We start from the raw sequence: 26,021 nt of genomic DNA on the forward strand, positions 1-26,021 counted from the left end.
ATCTCTCTCCATCCCTCCCGTGCTCGGTGGGGGCACTGGGTCCCACAAATCCCCCCCCCCTTCTATCCCGTTTTGTATAGAATCATAGAATGGGGTTTTTTGGGGTTGGAAGGGACCTTAAAGACCATCCAGGGACAATTACCGGGCAGGGACACCTCCCACCAGACCAGGTTGCTCCAAGCCCCATCCAGCCTGGCCTTGAACCCCTCCAGGGATGGGGCAGCCACAGCTTCTCTGGGCAACCTGTTCCAGTGTCTCACCACCCTCACAGCAAAGAATTTCTTCCTGGACTTGTGTAGAGCTGCACTGAAAAAAAAAAAGGAACCCAGCACCCTAAAAGCCCAGGAGAACTGCCACAAACTGGGGTCAGACCCTCCATCGCGACTTCACAACTACAAAAATCACTGATGGAACAACCCTGTGCCTTAAATAAAAACTATCACCATCACTAATTACTCAGGACCACGTCCAAGCCCTCCTCTACAACCAGGGCTTCTTTAGACACTTCCAGCCTAACGGCAAAGGTCACACATCACAGGGTGCAGGGCATTTGTTTTTTCTTAACTTTGCAGCAAATAACATCAAAAGTTACTTACAATATGTTTGGTGGGGTTCTTTTCTTTTCAAAAAAATGTGAGCATAAACATTGCAAAAGCATACATCTATAAACACATGTCCAGGCAGCATATGTATAGGGAAATAAAGAAAATATTCATTTTACTCCTAGCAAAAGGTTCCACAAAAATTCTAAGGAACGGATTCAGCTAAAATACGAATTAAAAATCACCAGGAAGGAGACACGCACAGATCATTAAAGCTCTTTCCATATTCCCTGGTAATCTCTCCTCGCTCCCAGCCCTCAGCAGTGAAGGGGAAGGCTTATCCAAGCCTAGAACCAAAAGGGAATTAATCTCAAGGCAGCAGCCTCCAACCGAACCGATCTGCCTACTCGGAGCAGCACACACTCAGCCACAGCACATGTTTAATTACCATTCTTTACGCTAAACGCAGCCAGATCCACTTCTCAATGCACCAGCTACACACAACCCCGGTGGTATTCTTCAAAACTCTCCATAAATACAGTTTAAATACAGTCGATGCTGCTTTTTCTTTTTTTTTTTTTTGTTGCTTTCTTCTGTATTTAAAGGAGAAAAAAATATTCACTAAGGGAAAAAAAAAATTAGAAAGAGAGATTATGCCAGAAGCAGGCCCATCAGATGTTCTGCATCACTGCTCAGGCACAAAGCTCTTTCTGGGGCTGAAGAAAGGCAAAGGGGACTGAAGACATGCCTGGGTGCCTTCCTCCCCCCCCCTCTACCTCATAAAGTTTTTCAAAGCCCTAAAATGCTCTGCACCCGGGCAAATACTTCCAGCAACGAGGTCGATTATATTTCTCTCTGATAATAAAGCAAAATATGGTATAGAAATATTTATAACACAAATTGGGTGTCTGCGCGGGCACAGGGTGGGTGAATTTCTGGTCCAAGCTGCAGCTCGTAGGGCAGAAAAACTGCTTTCACACCCCCAGCCACGGGCTCCCACCATGACCTTGAGCAACTCAGTCTCGTTTTCCCACAAAATCAAAAGCTGCAGACGCTGCTTAAGTTTTTTTTCCTTGGTCTCTGCTTTAGGTAAAATATAAAAATTAAGTGTTTTGCAGAAAACGAGCTAAAAAAAAATAAAATTCAAGCGGTAAAAAAATGATAGGGCTTAAATTTTTATTCATGAAAACAAAACCCCTTTAAATATCAAGTGGCAAGTGCTTTATCAAGGAGAATTTTAATAAACAGAATGGGTGGACTGGCATTTTTCTTTACACTTTTAACATCTGAGCTTAATATGGATTATCAATCCAAGTGTCAAGAGAGAGCGCCTGCTCCTTCCAGCGCTCCTTATTGATGATACAAGGCTTCTAATCGCTCCCTTCAAGGCCAGACCTTCTTCTCCAAGTATCAGTCTACAAAACTAAGGGGAAAACAAAGTACTATGCAGCATGAGAAAATTTTTTTAAGTCAATTTTAGAAATTATCCAGGTATTTCACACTCGTGAGTGTATTTCAAAATAAGCCAAACACTTCCTTGATGCTAAAATTAAAAAATTAAAATGTATTTAATTTCTATTTGCTATTGCCCATTCCCTTCTTTCAAATAACAGGTTTTCTGCACACACAGAAAAAGCCAAAGGCAAAGAATTTATTTTTCAGTTAGTCAAGAGGAGGCACAAAGTGGAAAAAAATTTTTAAAAAAGAAAAAAGAATAAAAAGACTGTTAAATATGTCTCTGGTATACTTAATACCAAGTATTTGCAAGGTTTTCTAAATCCCACTCATCAAGTAGGTATCCGAGTACCATTTATGGAAAATAATCTCTTTTAAGTAATGCCAATCTGATTATAAATAACATTTAGTGAGGTACGGAACATCTGTCAGAAATTAGGAGCAGGGAATGGGAATGTTGGTTCTTGTTGTGTGAGATGAGGCTGCTGAATTACACCCGTAGCATCTGCCCAGCGCTTACCGTGTGAGCAACGATGCCAACAGATATCACACAAAATATCAAAAAAAAAAATTATTTTTTTTAAGTTAATGCATCAGTTTATACTAAGAACACGTAGAAGCACAGGCCGTTTTCCAAAAATCCACGTTCTAACCAGAAAAACCTCAGACTCCCCCAGTAACAACGGGCAGGGCAAGGTCCTCAAGTAAGAACTGGCGTTTTGCCTCCAAGGAAATTCAAGTCAAGACTTTTCTGCTGTGACTCTGACTTTGTTTGCTCAATTGCAGTCTGGTTTTAAAGTCAGCAGCAGCTTTTTGAATGCAAGGGAGGGGAAAAAAAAAAGTCAGAAGCTTTTGAATTGCAGCAAGGCATTTAGTTTTTCTTTTAAAATTTGCCTGCGGGGCTGATCCTGCTTCCTAAAAAAATAATCACAAAGCCTTGTGGAATAAAGGGTTAAACAACAGTTTTGTAGAACTGGGAGGCACAGAAAAGACTTTATAATTTATTTATTTTTTTCCCACTTGAGCTTATCCAAACAAAAATAAAGATCTAAACCGCCTTTCAGATGAACTGGCAAAGTTTTTGGGCTTTCTCCAGGATGACACCCGGAGACGGAGCGCTCCCGTGGGTGTCTGGGATATCCCACCAGCAGAGAGCAAACTCCGGTTTCCCCCTCACTGAACGGCATCATTAGGATCCCTCCCCTCCTCAACTCATTCTTTTCACATCCCTTAATATCTCTATTCATCAAATTTTGATCAAACTGGCCAGTTGGAGCACTGCTGGGAAGGGGAACAGGATCGAGCCAAACGGGGAATATTGCCGGACTTTTCACCAAACCAAACTCGGCGTTCAGCAACTTTGTGAAAAAGGCAGATTTTATAGCCAAATTAAGCTTTATTTTTCAGTTCCTCTCCTACAACATCTCGGCTACCAGATGAACACACCAGCAGCAGAGATCTCCTTCCAACAGAGAGAAGAGCAGCCTGTTTGCTTAAGACAAAAATGAAGAGGTAGAACCTGGAGCAATCACATCATCACCAGGATTTTGAACTTATAAATAGTCTTATCCCACTCCATGGCCTACTGTTTATCCCTCTAGTAGTTACCAGGTGCTGAAGAACAAGTGCATTTATTTAAAAAAGATCTGTATATTGATGTAAGAGACGGAAGAAAAACTTTTCTTCATTGTATTCATTTGGTTAATAAAAAAACACGAGCTCCCAAAGCAAGTTTGCCCTCAGGAAAAGCGGAGGATTTTTTTTTGTAGAGCCACAAATGCTTTTACCAAGACAACTGCAGAAGAGCCTGTGAAGCTACGAGTGCCTGATGACTGCTCTAAAAATTAGAGCAAGTTTATTGCTCATGTGACAATCTTCCACATCCTAGTTCATGGGCTTTTCCATCTTTGTATCCAGAACTCCGCAAGGACGCTCTCCAACCCTTGAAACTGCACTGTCATCTTCAGTCACCTTCACTCTCTCAAGCTTGTTCCTACCGGGTTGGTTTTTTTAATTACTATAATTATTTTGTGTGTGTAATAATTAAGAATGGAAAAGGTTATCTGCCCTAAGTTTCCCTTTAGCCAGAGTGAAACAAACATCATCTCTTTTGCTCACTGGGGCTACTGAAAAATGGTGCATCGCCATTACATCAAACCTGGAATTACAGCTCCTGAGGTCTACCTTAAATTAAGCTCAAGTTTGACTAGGAACTTGGTCTTGGAAATTGGTCTTGGATTCCCCGGTCTCTAAATCTATCATCCTTGCCCACTAGCAACCCCTGGCCCCTCCATCCATGTCTTCTCTAGCATGGTCTTCTCCTGAACGCTCCTTCCCAAAGGGCTCAAAAGAGAGCAAGGCCAACGGGTTTCATGAACTCAAAGGATCTCGGAAGTCTAAGAATCTCGGTCACCATCGTGCTGCCACCAGAGATGTTCTTTCGTACTTAACTATGAGCATTCCGACAGATAAAACTGAAAGACAAATGACATTTTACTTTGAGTGCCAAAATCCAAGCCAGTTCTCTGACAAAAATAATTCAGCACAACTGAGATGCAACATCACCTCCATGAATCCATGTGACTCTTTTCAATACTCTAATTCCATGCTCTAGATTAGATCGGGGCATTTTTCTCCTGAAGGAACAATGATAACAAGTACTTAAGAAATAAATCTCAGAGAATCAATCAATTAAAAAAAAAAAAAGGCAAAGCAAAGTAATAGTTACATTCATTGCCTGTAAAACTAAGTTCTCTTTTGTGAGGTTGCCATCAATCAAATGAAAAATCTGGATTTGTGATTTTAGTCTTCATTTTGAACTTCTAGTGGTAGATCCTGTAAGATTTCTTGCTCAGAGAATGCCTGAGATTTGAGTAAGTACAACAGAGTGAAGCTCACTCTTCCCAGCTTCAACCCAGGGCAGTCGATAGCCAGAAGAGAAGAACATACGCTGCAAGATTCACACTACGGCCCTTCAACCGACCAGAAGAAGATGCCACTATCCCAACATAAACTCATTCTAGAATAAAAACCACTTTGGATCTCTGCTTAAGACATTCTTCTGGTATAAAGTCCATTCTATACTGAATTTATTGTCATTTTCCTCTGTTTGCTGAGCTTTGTTAGTAGAATACATCTAGGGCACTCCTGAAATATGCAGAGCCTCAATGCAACACTTTTTACCTTCTGGGCCACAGACACATGTTAAGCCCTCCTATTCTCTAAACTACATTTTAAAATAGTAGTTGACCAAATTCACTGCTTTTATTGTAAAATCTCAACATACTGGGAGTAGTGAGGCAGGGAAGGGACACAGAGTAGAAAGACCTCCCTCCCCAAAGGATCCTCTGATGTTGAGCAGCAGAGCAGACCCCACGCAGCCCACGCTTATTAAGACAACAGATGTTAGAAAGACCATTAAGTTAACTTTGTTTTTATTATTTCATAAATAAAGACTAGCCATTTTTTAAAGCCATATGGCTTGTATTAATTTTCAGGCCTGAAGTTACAGCAGATTTTCCTGTGGGTGGACTAACTCGCTCGTGTTCTCCCACTTCCTTCCATTTACTTTTTGAAGACTTCACTGCACAGAAGTACGGAGTCAGCGCCATGAAAGCCAAGAATGGTTTAAAATTACTCCTTCCTGAGGGCACAGATTCCAATCTTCTGCCTCTTCATGTTCTATGCTATTTACAAAAAAAAACCCAAAACAAAACAACAAAACTCTTGCCATCCTCAAGATGTCTTTGAGAAGTTCCTTCACAATTCCAGCGCTAAAAGCAAACATCTGCTTCATAGAGACCTGGAAAACTAAGAGAAGAAGTGAACTCTGCACCTCCTTCTCCTTGTTCTACTGCAAAATTTAGTCTGATAACTTTGCTCTGTGCCAGGTTGACTGCGCTCAGAAGTTTGCACGGCTTCTCTTCAACTTTCGAGACGGGGAGAAAGAGGAGAGGTGAGATAAAGCTACCCAGAATGGTCACCAGAACCTTTCTTGATCTCATAAAGCTTCCTCTATTTATGGGGAAAACCTCCTATTTATGAGGTAAAGACAGTAGAAGGAATCTGAAGGGGGAGGACTCCACTCCTTTGATGCTGTTTAAAGGAAAGGCCTTCTGTGAGGATTACTTTTGTTCTGTGGAAGGGATCCATCAGCGGATCAGTTGACCTTATCGATGCTTCTTAAAACTCCGCTTCATTAATTCAAGGGCAACGTAGAAATAATTGGTCACATCTAAGAGGGATCTAGGAAAATGAAGTTGCTTATGGGTCAGCAAGTCTTTTAAGAGTCTGCTCAGAGGGGATGGACAGAGGGTCCCATAATTTAACAGAAATGGTGCAGCCTGGACATGTCACTCTTGTCCTGCTTCTCCTCCATGTGCTAAATACAAAGTTAGAACATCAGTTTATCAAAAACCTTTGTGCTCAGAAGACGTTTACAACTCAGAACTGTACCTGATTTATGCATTCTTTCAGAAGAAAATATGTAATTTTCAAAGACTCCCAGTGTTACGTAAAACACAAATATAACATTTGCAGTTCCTCAGACTTCCAAACCATTAAAAGCAATTAGAAACTGAATTGAAAAAATAATCTATGAGCTCACAATAACACAAGATTACTCCATTTATATTTAAAAACACACTGGTGGAACAGTTAATGTTATATTTGTTAGTGAAGGATGAGCAGAGCATAAATCCCCTCTGTATAAACAAACACATATAGGCTAAGACACAGAGCTATCCAACTTTAACACTCCAGCATTACAGAACAAATCAAGAAATCAGTGTTGACACCTTTCAAGGCTAAGAAAATAGAACATTCAAATTAATTATTACAAAACATAGTTTTAAAGTTTTATAATAGAAATTAACCAAGCAAATTCTGTCCCAAGCCTATCAATCAAAGAGCAGTGTATCTAAAAAACAAGAAAACATTGTCAAATAGACACAAATCCCTCTCCAAGTAACATAATTTGGATTAAAAAATGTTGCAAAAAGCAATTCCAACAAATGGAGTTTGATGTTTTGTTTAGGAGAACCTCTAGCAGAGCCCAGGTGTAGCTCTTTCACCTATATCACTACTTCAGGAGAAAAGCAATAAACCTTCAAGGAGCAGTTCCTCGGGCAGTCAATTTATGCTCATTATGGAGAATCAAAGGTCATCTTCAGGTAACGCAAAACCCTTTTATTTGATGCAAAATGCACCGCCTTAAATAGCCTCATTTGTTCCTCCAATTACACAAGACAGCTCGTTGTCAGGGCAGTTCTGGTGAATAAGTTATGTTTACCTATGGAAATTCCTACAGAGTGATATCAAAATGCTCAGACAACACAAGCCCATGTTGCTTCTTTTTAAAGTCTTCCAGGAGCTCACCACCAAGTAAGGCTCAAGCTAGTTGAGCTCCCCAGCTGTGAGTAGACAAACCAGAACTCAGTATTTCAGAGACCTGCTCTAGTGGGAGGTGTCCCTGCCCATGGCAGGAGGGTTGGAACAAGATGATCTTTGAGGTCCCTTCCAACCCAAACCACTCCATGATTCTGTGCTGGCAAATATCCCCACTCTGCATCCTTTCATATAATATGTAAATTGATGAGTAGACAAGTATCACCTCTCCACCACAGCTCCGAAGGCTCCTATAAAAATTCAACTAGGCAAGACCAAGATCTACAAGACCAACTGACACAGCTGACTTTTTGAGTCTAATCCTTCTTCCGATCCAGGAGAAGAGATATTAAATAAATATCCAGTGTCTTGCAGTGGTAGACAGATCATTTAAAAAACCCCTCTGTGATAGCAGCCTGAATGACCCACATCACCAAACATGCCAAGAACAACTCTGTCGGCACGTAACAGCATCTGACAAGACCAAGAGCTCTGTCAAGCATCACTTCCAAAAAATCTGTGGTACTGGTCTCCACAATCCCATTTGATGCTTTTCAACCAAGACATGGTATTAAAGCTTTTAAGAGAACAAGAGACTGAGAAAAAAAAATAAATCTGTGAATGCATAAACAAGGGAAGACTCATCCTGCCACCGAGACATGGAGAACAAACTGCAGTGAACTTAAACCAGGAGCAGAGAAATTCAAGTACCTTGAAATGAAAGCACAATAAGAATTTTTAAATTGCAGGAGGACCTGTGAAACTGCCCTCTTAATAGGTTAAATACCTTCAAAGAATGTTTTAAGTGTAGTCAACTCTGCTTTAGGGTGGAAGGAAAGATTTCCTTTCACTCTCTCAAGTTTTGAGGGACACACGTCAAACAAAGCCTGACTACCATCCTTCAAATTTCTACTGAAAACCCTTCTTAAAGAAGTTCTGTATAAAAATCTCAATAATTCAGTTACTGATGCTTCCAGAACTTGATCATGACTACATCTAACATCTCACTGGATGACTTGGCTCCCTCACTTTTCTCTGTCATAAGGCCTCAACTTTCATTAACACCTCTTCCTCCTCCTCTTGGAGGATGTATAGTTGACCACGGAACACTCAGCAGCAATTTCCATGCCGATCAATTATGTGTTACAGAGACTAAAAGTCTTAGTTGTATTCTAACTTTTCATTATCAGGTCAGCTGCTCTTCGAGTCCCTGGAAGTTTGCTCCACAAAGACACAGAACCATTTTGCTGGAGCTTTTTTGTCTCCAGAACAAGAAGAAAAACAACCACAACCACGTGTGCTTACACCCCAGCCCAGCCACTTTATGGAGTGAATCAAAAAAAGCAGGTAAATCTGAAGATAAAGTCTATTAATCCTGGAAAACACAGCTCCAATAATTCTCTATTTTAAGCCTTTCACAGGAAGAGTTATCACACATTGCAGTGAAAAAAACCCCACGTATATATAAAAATTAAGCCATGTGAAACTATTCCAGCAAGTAATCTGAAAGGAGACTAACTAGAAACTTTATGTTTAAAGATCTTTTTAAAGCAATAATTAGTGAATGAGAATATAATCTGGAAAACATCTTTGTGCCAGAGTTCAACAATTTATTAAGTACTTCTGAGCGTAACTCCAGCTCAACAATGGAAGCCCAGGCATTTAACACACCCCTTCTGTTATTCTGACCCCTGCTTGCTACTAGAACAGAATGTTTTGGTTGGTTTTTTTTGCTTTATGCCTGACAAAATAACTTCAGCGGTTTTTCATATTCAAATTATTGATCCCCAGCTCCCACCCAACAGGGGAAAGGCCTGCAGGAAACAACAATGCCATCATAAAGTGTTTGGATATTTTCTTAATTATATTCTTCACCTTCTGAAAATCAAAAAAAGAGAAGGTGGGGGGAAGAAGTCACAGATACAGTATCTACAATTTTTCTTACTACTTTCTTTTTCTAGTCTTCTGCTGAGCAAAAATAAAAAGTTATTAGATAACTACACAAGCAGAGCAGCGGAGCTATATATTAAGAGCTATCAAGGACGTAAAACCACACTAAAGGAAAGCTCATATAATCTTTTACTTATGGTCATTTTAGGCGTAACTTATAACAAAGGAGTTGATAAAAGTTCAGCCACGCAATGTTTTTCCTCCTGGTTCACTGTAGCCCATGATGTTCTACTTCAAACAAGCTTATGTGTATTTGGGAGAAAATCCCAGGCCACTCCCAATCCAGGTCTCTCAGAACAAAAAACACACTCTAACAACTAACATTTTATATAAACCAGCTACACAAGATCCAACTTGACTTTCAGAATCTTTCTTTCAGCCACATGGTCATCCCCACCCTTCCTTTATTTCATAGTTACTGTGATGAAAACTTTAGGTACTCAGGTACAAGAGGAAGCATCTCCAACGCACTTAGCCAAGAAAGCTTCAGGTCTCAGCAAAACTGAATGCACAATTAACTTCTTGACAAAATGGATGGATGGGGAAATCCTTCCTTTCCAATGTTGTGTTTTATCAAGAGGGAGAAACAAAATAAACAAAAAAAATCACCAACAAAAGGTAAGATCTTGAAAAACTTACTGGCGGCTCAGTTATTGCTCATTTAGGACACTACAAGATGGGACATCTCCATCTCCAATGTGAAGACCAACACGGTGGGTGGATTTAATTCTAGCCCGAAAAGCTGTGTTAAATTTCATGTTGTTATATTAAATTCATAGAGGGGCAGGTATAGATTTGGGATAAGGAAGATCTAATTACCCGGCACAGCATTAAACACCCCACCTCACATCCGGTGGGTAAGAGACAAAAGCAGCAGCAGGTTGTGTGGAGGCAGCTGCTTCTGTGGAAGGTGCCAGGAGATGAATCTGGTTCAATTAAAGGGACTGCTAACGAGCCTTATGTAAGATGCAAAACCATATAGGCTAAGGTAAGACTGAACAAGGACATGGTTTTAATTCCAAAAGAACCTCTTTAGATTGCGCTGAAATTGTGTAACAACATACTTTTTTTTTTTTTTTTTTTTCCCCAAATAAGCACTTGGAACTAAAAATAGTTCCAAAACCATGTAATATTGCAAGATAACAGTAAGTATGTGTGGATGGCGCACTAAATTGTACACTGTACATCAAAAAATTAACACAAAAACAACTTCTAATATATCACATATCTGGAATTATGCTACACAAAGGTTATTAATATCCTATTAATTTTTTCTTACCTTGTAGTAGGAGACAGCAAAATTTTACACAACTCTGATGTTCTCTAAAGGACAGAGTCACCAGAAAGAAATGTCCATAGCTAAGATTACATTCTGGAAGAATGTTTTGTTCCATTTTAAACCAAAAATTCCAGTATATGCTAATTTCTTTTATTTGTCTATATTCTCCTCTACCTATTTGGTATAATTCTTTGGTACAGCTTTTTGCGTCCTTACTAGTTCTTGATTCTGGTCATGAACACTAATTTGCACTAGAAAATCAGAAGTGAAAGAGTCTAAAGAAAGGTCACCTATGTCACACAGATGCTACACCTGTTCTAAATTCAGATGATGACAACCCAGGAGGGATTGTTTTTAATCCCAACAGTGTCAACAGACACAGTTTAACTGCAATTACCAAAAGAAACTACTCTCATTCCTCCCATCATTCCATGACCACATTCATGACTGAAATAGTAATATTTTAGCAGGTTGTCCCCCAAGCCCCTACTGGTTGACATCCCAAAAATTCTCTATGCTCATATCCATGGCCTCAATCACAAAGTAGTAAAAAACCAAGTTACCCATAGACTTCAAAGCAGCGATAAAGATTAATGTAGGATACCTCTCCTGAGTAATGATTTAACTAATGACCTAATCAACTAATGCATTCAACAGCACACAAACAATCCTCTTCTACATGAAGATTTTGCTGTGGAATCAAAGCAAAAAGGCAGTGTTGATGACCTTGGTCTATCACTGACTATAACGAGTAATAGAACCTCAAACAAGACACTACGATAAAGACCATTTAAAATTGTCTCCTCCCTACTGCAAAGTCTTCAACACACACCCCCCACCGTATTATGATGCAAATTTAGAGTCGTAAAACCAGGTGGCAAAAGTGAGAGCATTTCTAGTGACATCTATTGTTCATTGCTAAAAGTGGCACCCAGGAAAAGAAAAGTTCTTCAAAACTTGAAATAAGAAAATACGATTATTTGTTGTAAATACAAGTTCTGACGACTAAAACTTCCCATCTGAATGCAGAACCTCATCTATATTCAAATGCATTTTATCTTTCAACTTGGCCATTTCTCCAATTTGTCACATTTCTTTTGAATTTTAATATCATCGAATGTGCTCATAACTCTTTTCATATTGGCATTACTGGCAGATTGAATAGGCACATAAAGTCTGTCATCATGGCCATTAATGAAAATACTGTAATACCACAGGGCAAGTCAGATCTCTGTGAAACTCTATTTGACACACCCTCCTCTTTTGACAACATTTTAAGCAGGTTTTTAACAGGTTTCCTTAGTTCCCTTATCACTGAATAGTGCCAAATCCCTGCTATAGGCAAGCAGTTGTGTATAGTTTTTCTCCCCTCTATAAGCACCTCTTGCCTTACCATGGAAAAAGGTTATTATTTCAAAATCCTGGCCAAATTTTTGCCCTCTATCAGTACTTCAACAACACGGCAAAAAAAGTATAACTATGACACCCACAATGAAAAGAATAATCTCACCGCGACTCAGATTCACAATAACAGACAGACTCTTCAAGTCCCAAGTGGAAACTCTGAAGAAGTTTCAGCACACAACCTCGTCTCAGAACAAAACACACCAGCCCTTATCTTCCCGTCAGCCTGACCTAAACACCAGGCGTTTGTTTTTCCAATATTCTCCACAAGTACTTCCCTAACGGACAACTGCTCTCAGCACACAAATCATTTTTAAGATGTCTTCCTTAGAAGACAAAAAGCCCAACTTTTTCCACATTTAAAGTTCTCTTCACTGCTTCAAGCAAATATTTTTTTCCAGAAGAGCCACTGTAAAGTTCTTGTGGAAAGACTACAATATATCAGCTATCTAGATTTTAATTGAAATTGTCATTTGGTTGAAATGGGAAAGAGCAACTACCTCTGGAGCAGATTCATATTGACCAAGTATTATTACATTTCAAATACTCACTCATAAAAAAGTATTCTGTGGACAGTAAGAAGAAATAAAAGAATGGATACACAAGCAAAATCAACAATGCAAAGTAAAGATGAAATGTAGCAGGCCCAAAACCAAACATCTAATACCAAACTTGCCCAACCAGGAACAAAAGTGCACTACGATTCTAGAATTCACATTACATACAGGGAATAGATGGACAAATGCTGGGGAAGAGAAGACACCACCATCCAGAGCTCTACAGCACAGCTTGAGCCCACAGCGCCAGTCAATTTATAAAGCTTAATATTTGATTGAAGATCAAACGTATCAAGCAATAAACAAAAAAATGCTATTTTTAAAAATCAAGTATTTTGGTTCGGGTTTTTTTAGGTGGGTTGGTATTTTTTGTTGTTGTGGTGGTGGGTTTTTTCATTTTTAAAACACCACTGACAGGAGAACCATGGTCCAACAGAGCAGAGGGATATTTCCAGCTCTGGCACAAGTCCCCAGGCAAGGGAACATCTCTGTCACCTTCCCCACTGGCACCTGGGGACATTACTGCCACCCATAAACCACGTTTCCTTACACATCATCCCTCTGATTCACCACTATTTGTGGCTGCTGCTAATCTGTTTTTCTGCCAGCTGTATCACACGCTGTGCTGAGTCCTTTTAAGCATTAACTATATCACACACATATTTAACAACCACGTATATTTATATCTCAGTTCCCTCCCCCCCTTGTCAAAATACACTATTTAAATGTAAAAAAATCTGTACCTCAACAGGTTATGTTTTGCCCTCAGATCCCCACATGACTGAGTACCATGACAGTGCCAATAAGAACTGATATTCCAATTGTATAAAAGTGGGACTACATTGCAAGCAAGCCCTTAAAAGCCACCTGCTCTCACATCAAGACATAAATGAAAGAGAACTTACCTGCTGGCAAGGGAAGTCCTGAAATATCTGTAACAATAAAGAAAGACATTTAGAAACAGAAGGAAAAAATCGCTCTAAAAATTTCATTGGCCTAATCGTTTTTCTGCAAGGCTATACTTGTTTAACAAAGCCCATTATCTGAAGCAATTTGCTAGCTGCTAGGCATGCCACATGCAAATCACAAGCATTTTCCTTGTCTCACCCCATTCATTAACAAGATTCCGTTTTGCCTACCTAACCCGAGGATGAAGCTGGTACTGCGAGGCAACGGGTGTAATTACTACAGCAGAAGACAGGACACTACACACAAATTAGGTGTTATGTACAGATTTCACCATTAGCACCTACGTAATTTCAGAGCTCAAAGTGTCAGGGTTAGTCTTTGAATACGAAGTGGACATTACTGTATGTTTGCTTTATTGTTAAACCTTTAGAGAAAAGGTGGCCAAGCTTACAAATGGGTAAGTACGGAACACACGAAATAATATTAGGAGAAAGGAGATTGGGTTTTGGCACAATGAGATACAGTTGCTGAATATTTTTATAGCAAATGCCAAGTGTGTCTTGAGCTGTGATCAACTTTAGAAGAACAGAATCACATGGGGTTGGAAGGGACCTCTGGAGATCACCTAGTCCAACCCCCTGCCAAAGAAGGTCGACCTACAGCAGGTTGCACAGGTGTGTTTGGAATGTCTCCAGAGATGGAGACTCCACCACCTCTCTGGACAGCCTCTTCCAGGGCTCTGCCACCCTCAAAGGGAAGAAGTTCCTCCTCATGTTTAGGTGGAACTTCTTATGTTCAAGTTTATGCCCATTTCCTCTTGTCCTGTCACTGGGCACCACTGAAAAAAGATTGGCTCCACCTTCTTGACACCCACCCTTTAAGCACTCTGAGACAGAGCCACTGCCTCAGAGTCTAAATAGATCATATTAAAAATTATACCCTAAAAAAAGAGTATAAATGCTTATACATTAAATTTACCTAAATAGGTAATTATATAGACTATAACTTGTTACATTTCTTCTGCTTGCTTTTCACACATCTATTTCTCATCTCAGTACACACAACTGTAACTGGGACTCGAGGTGCTGACCAGAGTTCAAAATGGAAACTAGAACCCACAAAGAACTAGACAGCAAAAATTAGTCAAAGTCTGTAGAAACGAGGACTGGACACACACCAAAAGGTTAATAAGAACTTAAATAAATACAAGTACAGGGGTGACGAGAAAGAAAAAGAAATGAGTAAGAAACTGCACTAAAGAAAAAGGTCTGCACGGTTATTTGGTTAAAAGGAGACAGCAATGTTGAGTAATAAAAATGCCGTATTGGGTACAAAATCCACATGGAAATTGAACTTTACCCAGAGGCGTAGCAACTGGAACAGATTCAGAGATTATCAGGGCAGATGGTCACTGCTTGGCTACTTATTAGAAGAAATAACAAGGCTTAATAAATTTATTAGCCCTGATCTCACCAACAGATTCTTAACATGGTGCTCGCTTTCAGCTACAATCCATATTTGCGGTTACAAGAATATAAAGGGAATTACACCTGAAATGTAAAGGTAGCCAACTAAAAAGCTCAAACAACTGCTCTGAGGAGACAACGAAATGGCAACACCCAAAGTTAAAACATACTTAAAACACACCATGAAAACGGCAATAGGACACCACAAAGAACAGAGAAAATAGCAAATGCTTTATGCTGGCAGAACGTATTTAGTTTAAAAAGATAATAAGGTATGAACATTTAAAAGATGTTCATGGCGCTGTCTGCTTCTGAACAAAACCTTACGTCGTAAGAAATGCCCCGAGCTGGGAGAAACCCAGAGAGGAAGAAGCAGCATAAATTGTAGGAAGGAAAAAGCCCCAGTCTCCTCCCGCACCGAATCCGGATGAGCACATCAGGTACAGAGCTCTCTTCCGGCAGCAAAACGTGTTGCAGCGACAACTGATTTGGAAAGTTAAATGAAATGTTGCATCTTTCTGTTTGTTTATAGAAGTTCAATAGTTTCTGTGTACTTTTTCATGAAGTTGCCAAAAAATTCCTGCACGTCATTCGGATATACAAGAGGAACAACAGCAGCCACCTGAGTAAAACAACTAAAACTGCCGAGTAGAAAATCCCATATTTGATTTTATTTTTTATTACAGTGATAGAAACTAATCTCTAAATCCCATTTATAATTAAAGAACAATGAACATTTTAAGTTACTCCAAGAAAACTACTAAGTTGCTAGTACAAGCTGCATTACAATTTTATGCTAATTCTGGATGTTCTGGAAATGTTCTATCACAGCATTTATGACTCTCAAAGCACAGTATTTGGTTAAGTTCGCCTGCAAAACAGACTTCAAGAAAATAACAGTAAACATAACCAGCAGAAAAATACATTATCATATGCACAGAGATAGGCAGAAAACCATTAATTTACATTCCAGGAACCGAGCCGTGCAATTTCAAACACCTCCAGGGAAAGCTCTGCAGTGAAGACACACATGTATTTATAACTTTAGAAAGTCCTGATCGAATTCCAGTGTTTGTCCTCAAGACCTGAGCCACTGTTTCCGCTGGGATCTCCCCCCCCAGCACCCACACAGATCCCATTCCTGCACTGGGACCTACCCAGGTACCTACAGAATCAGCACCGTTACTATATATACATCAAGCACTGAAATGATTTTTTCCTTCCACGTTTCACTGCAAATCGGTTCCGTAAGTGCATTAACCGAAGAGAACCTGCACCTCTGGGACAAATACACTGAACAGCTTCCTGAAAGTATATATTCTTCTAATACAATTTAGTGTAAGAGAGCCTGTTTTCTACAATTAATTGACACGCACTAGATTTAAAAACAAGTAGGATGAAAAAAATTGAAGCCTGAAGGTCATATCAGTCCACTCAAAATTGCCTAAGTGCACTTAGCAAGTTACTTGCATCATATTTTTCAAAGATTTCCATTAAGCACAAGGTCCCCTATAGCCTAATGCATCTTAATTCTGGCAACACCAGCCACAACAGAAATATCAACTGATAATAGCATAAACGAAGAAAAGGAGTAACTCCACCTTTTCGTGCATCATGTTTGTGTATTTGGACACCACAGCAGTAAATGAATGGTCGTTGCCTTCATGTATTTTTATGAGCTGCAGAGTCACACCAGGAACTTTGATGATATTTCTTACCCTTGGGTTTACCCTGTCTCCCTAGCGCTCTCTAATCTTTTCTGGCTTGAAACTCCTTAGCTTTATTCTCCAAATATCGCTTTCCATTAAACATCTAACACTGAAAATACATTAGTGGATTCTGGCAACATTATAAATACTTTGTTCACTGAGAAGTAAACCGAGACCATGCAGCTCCTCATTTCAGATCTCGTTTCCAAACTTGCTGCCTTCGCTGTGCAAAACCTTTCCCTTTTTGAAGGGCACTACAGCATTCACATCTCCACAGAGGGGAAAGTCATTCAGTGCTGAGATTTGAAGAGAGAAAACAAAAACTCGGCTCCTAATCTGGTTTGTGATGGCAAGGAGAGCTCTGGACTGACTCTTCTCCTGCGACTCCTGTCCTGAACGCGTGGGAATGCTGTCACACAAACCCCACTTACGACTGTACGACATCAACCAACCTTGTGTTTCTTAACTGTTCCAAAGCACAATTAAAAATTAATCAGATTTCATTGAATCACAGAATTGTCAGAGTTGGAAGGGACCTCTAGAGACCACCTAGTCCAACCCCCCTGCCAAAGGAGGATTGCCCAGAGCACATCACTCAGGACTCCATCCAGATGGATCTTGAAGATCTCCAGAGAAGAGGACTCCACAACCTCCCTGGGCAGCCTCTTCCAGGGCTCTGCCACCCCACTGAAAAGATGTTTTTTCTCTTATTTGAATGGAACTTCCCATGTTTCAGCTTGTGCCCATTGCCCCTCATCCTGTCACTGGGAACCACTGAAAAGAGTCTGGCTCCGTCCTCCTTCAACCCACCCTTGAGATAACTGTAAGCATTAATAAAGTTTCCCCTCAGCCTTCTCCTCTCCAGGCTAAAGAGTCCCAGCTCTCTCAGACTTTCCTCATAAGGGAGATGCTCCAATTCCTCCATCATCTTTGTTGCTCTACGCTGGACTCTTGCCAGCAGTTCCCTGTTCTTCTGGAATTGGAGAGCCCAGAACTGGACCCAGTTCTCCAGATGGGGCCTCACCAGAGCAGAGCAGAGGGGCAGGATGACCTCCCTTCACCTGCTGGCCACGCTCTTCTTGATGCCCCCCAGGATGCCATTGGCCTTCTTGGCCACAAGGCACATTGCTGCCTCACGGTCAACTTGTTGTCCACCAGGACTCCAAGGTCTTTCTCCTGAGAGCTGCTCTCCAGCAGGTCAGCCCCCAAGCTGTACTGGTGCAGGGGGTTATTCCTCCCCAGGTGCACCACCCTAACACTTGTCCTTGTTGCATTTCATCAGGTTCTTCTCTGCCCAACTGTCCAAATAGGTCCTCAAATAGACTTTGTCATCCTGTCACAAATTGGTTTTTTGTATGACTTAAGGATGCCTTGAGTACCGGATATCTCTAACACTGTATTTGTTTTTAAGAAACTATGCATTCTGCATCGCTGAGTTTCCTCAAATGTTTTCTTGGAAATGGAGCCGCAATTTAATATCTTCTTTCCAAGGGTAACATCTAATCATCGAAAACGGGAATATTTTGTGAGCTTCATGTTCCTACCTCAAGGTAAAATGAGAATATGGCTCCATGGACAACTCCAGAGGCTCAGACTCTCACCCATCTGCAGCACTGATCTCCTTCCAGAGCTGTGGGAAGTGGCCGACCACAAGAAATTCAATCCTGTTCTCCTGTAGCAGGAACTGAGTGGTTCTAACAGTATTCCCTTGAAATGAATTCAGATATTCAGTTCATGAACCAATCTCTCATTCTCATGTGGAGCAGGGGCTCGGAGCACATGAGGAACCACAGACCACAGTCTCCAGGAAGCCGAGTAGCACATCTCATTCCACAACAATCCTTCCAACTGAACCAGGAATATCGTAAAATCAACTTAAGATGAAGTTCTCCTGTTTATCTACTGGTACCAAAATCATTTAGGAATATAGACCTGTATTCAGCTTTTAACCTCTGTGTGACTGATGCTGAAGGATGTTGAATCCAGCCTCAAAGACAACAATCTCCCTTCCTATTCTTCTCCAGCAGGCAAAAAAAAAAAAAGAGAGCTGGATGTTCCTCTAATCTTTAATGAAGTTGAGATCTCATCATCCATTTAAAAATATTTTCCTTTTTTTAAAGAGTAAGTAACTAAGCAGAAAACAGAAGTCACCTTTCAAAAAAAAAAAAACGAAACAAACTGCTTTGAAAATTACGTTTATTCAGCAGCTCAAGGCTTTATTCGCGATCATCCAACCTATTGAGCAAAGACCTTGGAGATAGGATGAATTCATTCTGACAGCACACCCACTAAGGAAAAGCTGTTTAGAAGTTTGACAATATGATTAAAAGATTACAGAAACCCACCAGTTAGGTTGTGCCATATGTGTACTTTTTTTTTTTCCTTCATCATTAGAAGCACATCCCTTATTTCTAGCCTAAATCTGACCTACTTCGAATTTAGCATTCTTAGGAGCTGAATGTTAACAGCCCTTTATTATATCATTTCCCATTAAAGCAATTTTAGGGCAATTTTAAAGAGCAAATCAATCAAATCTTTTCTTCTACTAACTATGCAGAATGAGAGGCAGAAGCGGATGACTATAAAGGCCCATTTTTCGAAACCTTTCATCAGCCTTTACAAGTCCTTGAATGCTCAAACTATTTTTACTTTTAGTAGCTTCCCCAATTTGTAGCCACCAATACCTGACACGGTATTTTTAAGTCAATCATAACAGCACTAAAAATACCATTTGCTTACTTAAAGGTTTTCCCCCCCTCCGTTGACATATTTATTGCATTTGCCTCTGGCGCAGCAGCTGAATATCCCCCATTAAGTGTAAATTTTTAGCTGTTACCATAGGGAAAGATGGGGTGGATGATTATAGGACAAACACCTCCATGCACAAAACTTGCCAGCATTTTTTTTTTAGCTTGGTCACATCAGAAGAAATTCAGTGTAGAAAAACCACACATCTTTTGTTTACAACTCTACTTCACAGGAGATTCAGGGCGCACTGTAGTTCTTCATATCTTTGCTTAAATCTTGGCTTGCCAAGTGGGAATATCAGCAGTAATGATTTAATGTTTTCATTTATATCTGTTGAAAAGGTTAACTAGGAAACAGCCAAGAATCAACCTCTACAAGACCCTCCTCGGGAAACGTGCACAGCCTGTATTATACTTTTGAGAAGTTCTGTTTAAACAGTTATTAGTTTTAATACAAGCAGCTGCCTCTGAAGAACAAAAGCAACGCAAAATGAAGGTAAGGAAAAGTTAGAGGACGGACTGAAGTACTGCACAGAACACTAATTATTTTTTTTTCAGATTACGTATTTGGTTGACAAAATATGTACCAGGCACATTTACAGTGTGATCATCATATCTGACTTATTTCAAATAGCTTTAAATGGGCATGAGCATAACGTTATTACAGCAGAACAAATGTCAGCATCAGCTGACTTGTCCTGTACCTCAGAAACATGCTCAGTTTATAGTTCCTTCCAGAACTGACAACAAATTGACAAACTGGTGGCCAATTAACTGCTGTGTTCTTCTCACTGCCTTCCTCTGTTTATACCTGCCTTCTGCTTCCCACCCACTGTCACCTAAAAACAAAAGCCAGGTTCAGTCTCCTTAATTTACAGCTTCTACAAGAGTCTTTCAATAGTTTCCAATCACCTTTTCCCCTCTCCCACTGAGACAAACTCCTCCTTAGTCACTCACTTTATGCTTGTTAAATACTAGTTTTTCTACATTTAAAAAAAAACACCACCACAAAAAATTCTGATTAAGCTGCTGAAGGAAAACACTGGTGGATTACTGTCATCTCAGCTGAACTCTGCCCTGAAGTGAGCGGCCATGCATCTGGAAACTTTAAATTCATTGAGCATAGATAACTCCATTATCTATCCAGCCACCAGTAGCCAAATTTTAGACCAGTAAGAGGGCAGTAAGAGATTAAATGAAAGAGTTGGGGGGAAGCTACATCCAAGGAGGTTAAAAAGAGCACAAGAAATCACTCAATCATTACTTGGGGCAGGTGGGATCAATCTTATTACACACCAAGTATACATGTGGTATCTGAGCAACTCTAGAATTTGTTCTCAGTAACCCCCCAAGTCCTAGATACACCTTTGCATATAGGGAAGAGAGGTATGGCTAAAGGCTGGAGTAAGGCCCACAAAAATTGGTTTTATTTTGCATCACAAGATGGTTAAGTGAAATCTTCCCATCTGCACGTGATATTAAGCTCTTATGGGTAGGCAAAAGCCATGCCAACAGGTAAAATATCCAGAAGGATCTCAGAAAATAAAGCAAGTTGCTAAAAGGCAGCAGACGGACGTGATGTAATGCATCTAGAGGAAAAATATTCTGAGCAATACCTCCTTAACCATGTTAACTTGCACTTTCTCCAGTTCCATCTGAAGGAGGAAGGCTGAGTCACTGCTCTCTCTGAAATCATCAGCCCAAAGAGCAGTAGCTTACCAAAAAAAGGCAATAAAACATTGGCGTGTCATTAGGAAGGGTACCAAAAACATGGTACTTAAAACATGTTACTGTACACAAAACAGGAAAGCATCCACATCTCGTGTTCAGTTCTGGTCTCTGCACCAGAAGGAATGCAGAGTGGACTTCAAGAAGGTCCAGAGCAGCTGAAGGGACAGAGGGATGGAGTGGCTGCCAGGTAAGGCCAGACTATGAAATCTGGGCCCTCTCAGCTGGGAGGACACGAGGCTCACAGTGAATATGACCAGAGCTTACAAGTGAGAGGGGGATAAAAAAATGAGAAAAAAGGAAACCTGCTGGAAAGGAGCTCTGCAGAGAGAGACTTGGGAGTCCTGGTGGACAAGCAGCTGACTATGAGGCAGCAACATGCCCTTGCGGCCAAGAAGGCCAATGGTCTTCTGGGAGACATCAAAAAGAGCAAGCCTAGCAGGTCAAGGGAGGTCATCTTCTCCCTCTACTCTGCCCTGGCAAGGACACATCTGGAGTCTGTGTCCAGTTCTGCCCTCCCCCAAGTTCAAGAAGGATGGGGAACTACTGGAGAGAGTCCAGCGTAGGCTACAAAGACGATCAATGGAATGGAGCATCTCTCTGATGAGGAAAGGCTGAGAGACCTGGGGCTGTTCAGGCTGGAGACGAGATGACTGAGAGGGGATCTCATCAATGCTTATAAATATCTAAAGGACGAGTGTCAATAGGATGCGGCCAAACTCTTCTCAGTGGTGCCTGGTGACAGGACAAGGGGCAACAGCCACAAACTGGAACACAGGAAATTCCATCTGAACATGAGGAAGAACTTCTTTACTGTGAGGGTGCCAGGGCCCTGGAAGAGGCTGCCAAGAGGTGGTGGAGTCTCCTTCTCCGGAGACATTCAAACCCGCCTGGACACGTTCCTGTGGGACCTGCTCTGGGTGGCCCTGCTCTAGCAGGGGGTTGGACTAGGTGATCTCCAGAGGTCCCTTCCAACCCCTACCATTCCAGGACTCTGTGAAAAGCAAATCAATGCAGCACCACCGCTCATCAAATCCCACCAGTATGAGCACTAGGAAGCACTCAATCCAGTTGTCAGATTCACAGCAGGTTGACAAGGGAAGCTGAGAAGGACCAGTCAGGGAGGTACTGGTGGCATCCCTGACGCAGCAGGGATGCTGAGGAAATACAGGGCCAGGCGTGCAAACTCTATTTAAACACCACCTGCTGAGGCCACCACAGTATGCCGCTGGGCTGGAGGATCCCTGCTCTCATCCAGCAGCCTCTCACGCTCTTAAACTCCCCGTCGTGGCCCTGTGAAGATGTAGGACAGTCACAAGCTTTAGATACGACCCACAAGAACACCTACTCCATCAGAAGTGCTGCTTTAAGAATGTCAGCTCCATTATAAGAATGTTCTTATCCTTTACCGGCTTACAGCAAAAGGAGACGTGTTTAACTCTGAACAAGCCCAGGAAACCTTAAAACTGCTTAAGATGTTCAAGGAGGGACATGTGTGTGCAGGCAAGGGCTCAGATCTCTCAGGAATATCTCCAGCACCATGACCTGTGATCGTGTAATCCTGATGGAAATGCTGTGACATTTCCCGAACCCAACCATTCAGGCCCTCAGGCAAGCTTAGGGAAAGCCATCTATGTGCACTCTATACATTTCTAGCTCCTCACCAATTATACTACAGAGCACTTGTTAAAAGTGATAGGTTGAGTACTTTGAAAAAAAAAAAAAAAGGAAAAAAATCAAAACATTGTCTTGACATTGCTTGCTATCATTGAATTTCCCCTGTCATTTTCCGTGATGGACTCGTGACATGCCGTGTGTCACCACGAGTCACCCACCTTGTCAAAAGGTGACAGGATTTTATAGTTCCTGTACTGAAATCCAAACCAGCTCCGCGTGCCAGGAAAGCTGCTTTGCACTCTAGGTATGACAGGAACTCAGCACGTAGATGCTTCAGTAATGGAAAATACACATTTTTCTAGGTACAGAAATAAACACCAAGGGCACAACCAAGAAAAGGAGAGAGTTCGGAAAAGTACTTCAGGCAAAAAGCTAAAAAAATAACTCAAATGGAGCTACAGATCCCAGAACACAATGTAAGAGCAAACTGATTTCTTTAGTGGGGTTTTTTTCTGGTTTTGGAGGGGGGTGGGGCTGGGGGGTTGGTTTTGGAGTTGTTGTTTTATGCTTTTTTTCAGGGCATTTGAGGTGTTTAGGTATCCTTTTAAAACAAAAGAAAAAAGAAGATTTAGAGTAACAGGCTAACAACGTAACACTCAAAAGTTTCTTTTTGAAATAGCAAAACAATATTTTCCAAGTTTTTTGGGTTTGGTCGCTTTTGTTTTGTTTCTTAAAGACAAGTTCTTAGAAAGCTGGGAGAGTCATTCCCTTCATGTTCCACCACTGTAAAATTATGCCGTTTCCATGGTTATGGCCCACACATGGATTCCATTGTTACAGCACTTTTTTCAGAAGCTAGAATTAAAGTTTTAAGTTGTTTTTTTTTTCATCTGAAGTTACAGAACATTCAAGAAGAGTGAAAGGAGGTTGAAGACAATCAATGGAGCCAGCACAGAGGGAGGGAGGGAGAGCAGGTCAAGGGAGGTCATCTTCTCCCTCTACTCTGCCCTGGCAAGGACACATCTGGAGTCTGTGTCCAGTTCTGCCCTCCCCCAAGTTCAAGAAGGATGGGGAACTACTGGAGAGAGTCCAGCGTTCTGGGAGACATCAAAAAGAGCAAGCCTAGCAGGTCAAGGGAGGTCATCTTCTCCCTCTACTCTGCCCTGGCAAGGACACATCTGGAGTCTGTGTCCAGTTCTGCCCTCCCCCAAGTTCAAGAAGGATGGGGAACTACTGGAGAGAGTCCAGCGTAGGCTACAAAGACGATCAATGGAATGGAGCATCTCTCTGATGAGGAAAGGCTGAGAGACCTGGGGCTGTTCAGGCTGGAGACGAGATGACTGAGAGGGGATCTCATCAATGCTTATAAATATCTAAAGGACGAGTGTCAATAGGATGCGGCCAAACTCTTCTCAGTGGTGCCTGGTGACAGGACAAGGGGCAACAGCCACAAACTGGAACACAGGAAATTCCATCTGAACATGAGGAAGAACTTCTTTACTGTGAGGGTGCCAGGGCCCTGGAAGAGGCTGCCAAGAGGTGGTGGAGTCTCCTTCTCCGGAGACATTCAAACCCGCCTGGACACGTTCCTGTGGGACCTGCTCTGGGTGGCCCTGCTCTAGCAGGGGGTTGGACTAGGTGATCTCCAGAGGTCCCTTCCAACCCCTACCATTCCAGGACTCTGTGAAAAGCAAATCAATGCAGCACCACCGCTCATCAAATCCCACCAGTATGAGCACTAGGAAGCACTCAATCCAGTTGTCAGATTCACAGCAGGTTGACAAGGGAAGCTGAGAAGGACCAGTCAGGGAGGTACTGGTGGCATCCCTGACGCAGCAGGGATGCTGAGGAAATACAGGGCCAGGCGTGCAAACTCTATTTAAACACCACCTGCTGAGGCCACCACAGTATGCCGCTGGGCTGGAGGATCCCTGCTCTCATCCAGCAGCCTCTCACGCTCTTAAACTCCCCGTCGTGGCCCTGTGAAGATGTAGGACAGTCACAAGCTTTAGATACGACCCACAAGAACACCTACTCCATCAGAAGTGCTGCTTTAAGAATGTCAGCTCCATTATAAGAATGTTCTTATCCTTTACCGGCTTACAGCAAAAGGAGACGTGTTTAACTCTGAACAAGCCCAGGAAACCTTAAAACTGCTTAAGATGTTCAAGGAGGGACATGTGTGTGCAGGCAAGGGCTCAGATCTCTCAGGAATATCTCCAGCACCATGACCTGTGATCGTGTAATCCTGATGGAAATGCTGTGACATTTCCCGAACCCAACCATTCAGGCCCTCAGGCAAGCTTAGGGAAAGCCATCTATGTGCACTCTATACATTTCTAGCTCCTCACCAATTATACTACAGAGCACTTGTTAAAAGTGATAGGTTGAGTACTTTGAAAAAAAAAAAAAAAGGAAAAAAATCAAAACATTGTCTTGACATTGCTTGCTATCATTGAATTTCCCCTGTCATTTTCCGTGATGGACTCGTGACATGCCGTGTGTCACCACGAGTCACCCACCTTGTCAAAAGGTGACAGGATTTTATAGTTCCTGTACTGAAATCCAAACCAGCTCCGCGTGCCAGGAAAGCTGCTTTGCACTCTAGGTATGACAGGAACTCAGCACGTAGATGCTTCAGTAATGGAAAATACACATTTTTCTAGGTACAGAAATAAACACCAAGGGCACAACCAAGAAAAGGAGAGAGTTCGGAAAAGTACTTCAGGCAAAAAGCTAAAAAAATAACTCAAATGGAGCTACAGATCCCAGAACACAATGTAAGAGCAAACTGATTTCTTTAGTGGGGTTTTTTTCTGGTTTTGGAGGGGGGTGGGGCTGGGGGGTTGGTTTTGGAGTTGTTGTTTTATGCTTTTTTTCAGGGCATTTGAGGTGTTTAGGTATCCTTTTAAAACAAAAGAAAAAAGAAGATTTAGAGTAACAGGCTAACAACGTAACACTCAAAAGTTTCTTTTTGAAATAGCAAAACAATATTTTCCAAGTTTTTTGGGTTTGGTCGCTTTTGTTTTGTTTCTTAAAGACAAGTTCTTAGAAAGCTGGGAGAGTCATTCCCTTCATGTTCCACCACTGTAAAATTATGCCGTTTCCATGGTTATGGCCCACACATGGATTCCATTGTTACAGCACTTTTTTCAGAAGCTAGAATTAAAGTTTTAAGTTGTTTTTTTTTTCATCTGAAGTTACAGAACATTCAAGAAGAGTGAAAGGAGGTTGAAGACAATCAATGGAGCCAGCACAGAGGGAGGGAGGGAG

The 26,021-nt window shown here is 41.4% G+C and overlaps 1 protein-coding gene across 1 annotated transcript in view; it reads right to left on the minus strand.

Moving 5' to 3' along the window:
* Positions 1–26,021, minus strand: part of PTK2 (protein tyrosine kinase 2) — a 182,783-nt gene that overhangs the window by 140,160 nt on the left and 16,602 nt on the right. Inside the window, exon 2 of the mRNA XM_014965332.1 lies at positions 13,478–13,504. The gene's annotated coding sequence lies outside the window, so the exon portion shown is untranslated. The remainder of the gene's footprint in view (positions 1–13,477; positions 13,505–26,021) is intronic.

This window comes from Calidris pugnax, unplaced genomic scaffold, assembly GCF_001431845.1.
Source record: "Calidris pugnax isolate Ruff unplaced genomic scaffold, ASM143184v1 scaffold41, whole genome shotgun sequence".
Lineage (NCBI taxonomy): Eukaryota > Metazoa > Chordata > Aves > Charadriiformes > Scolopacidae > Calidris > Calidris pugnax.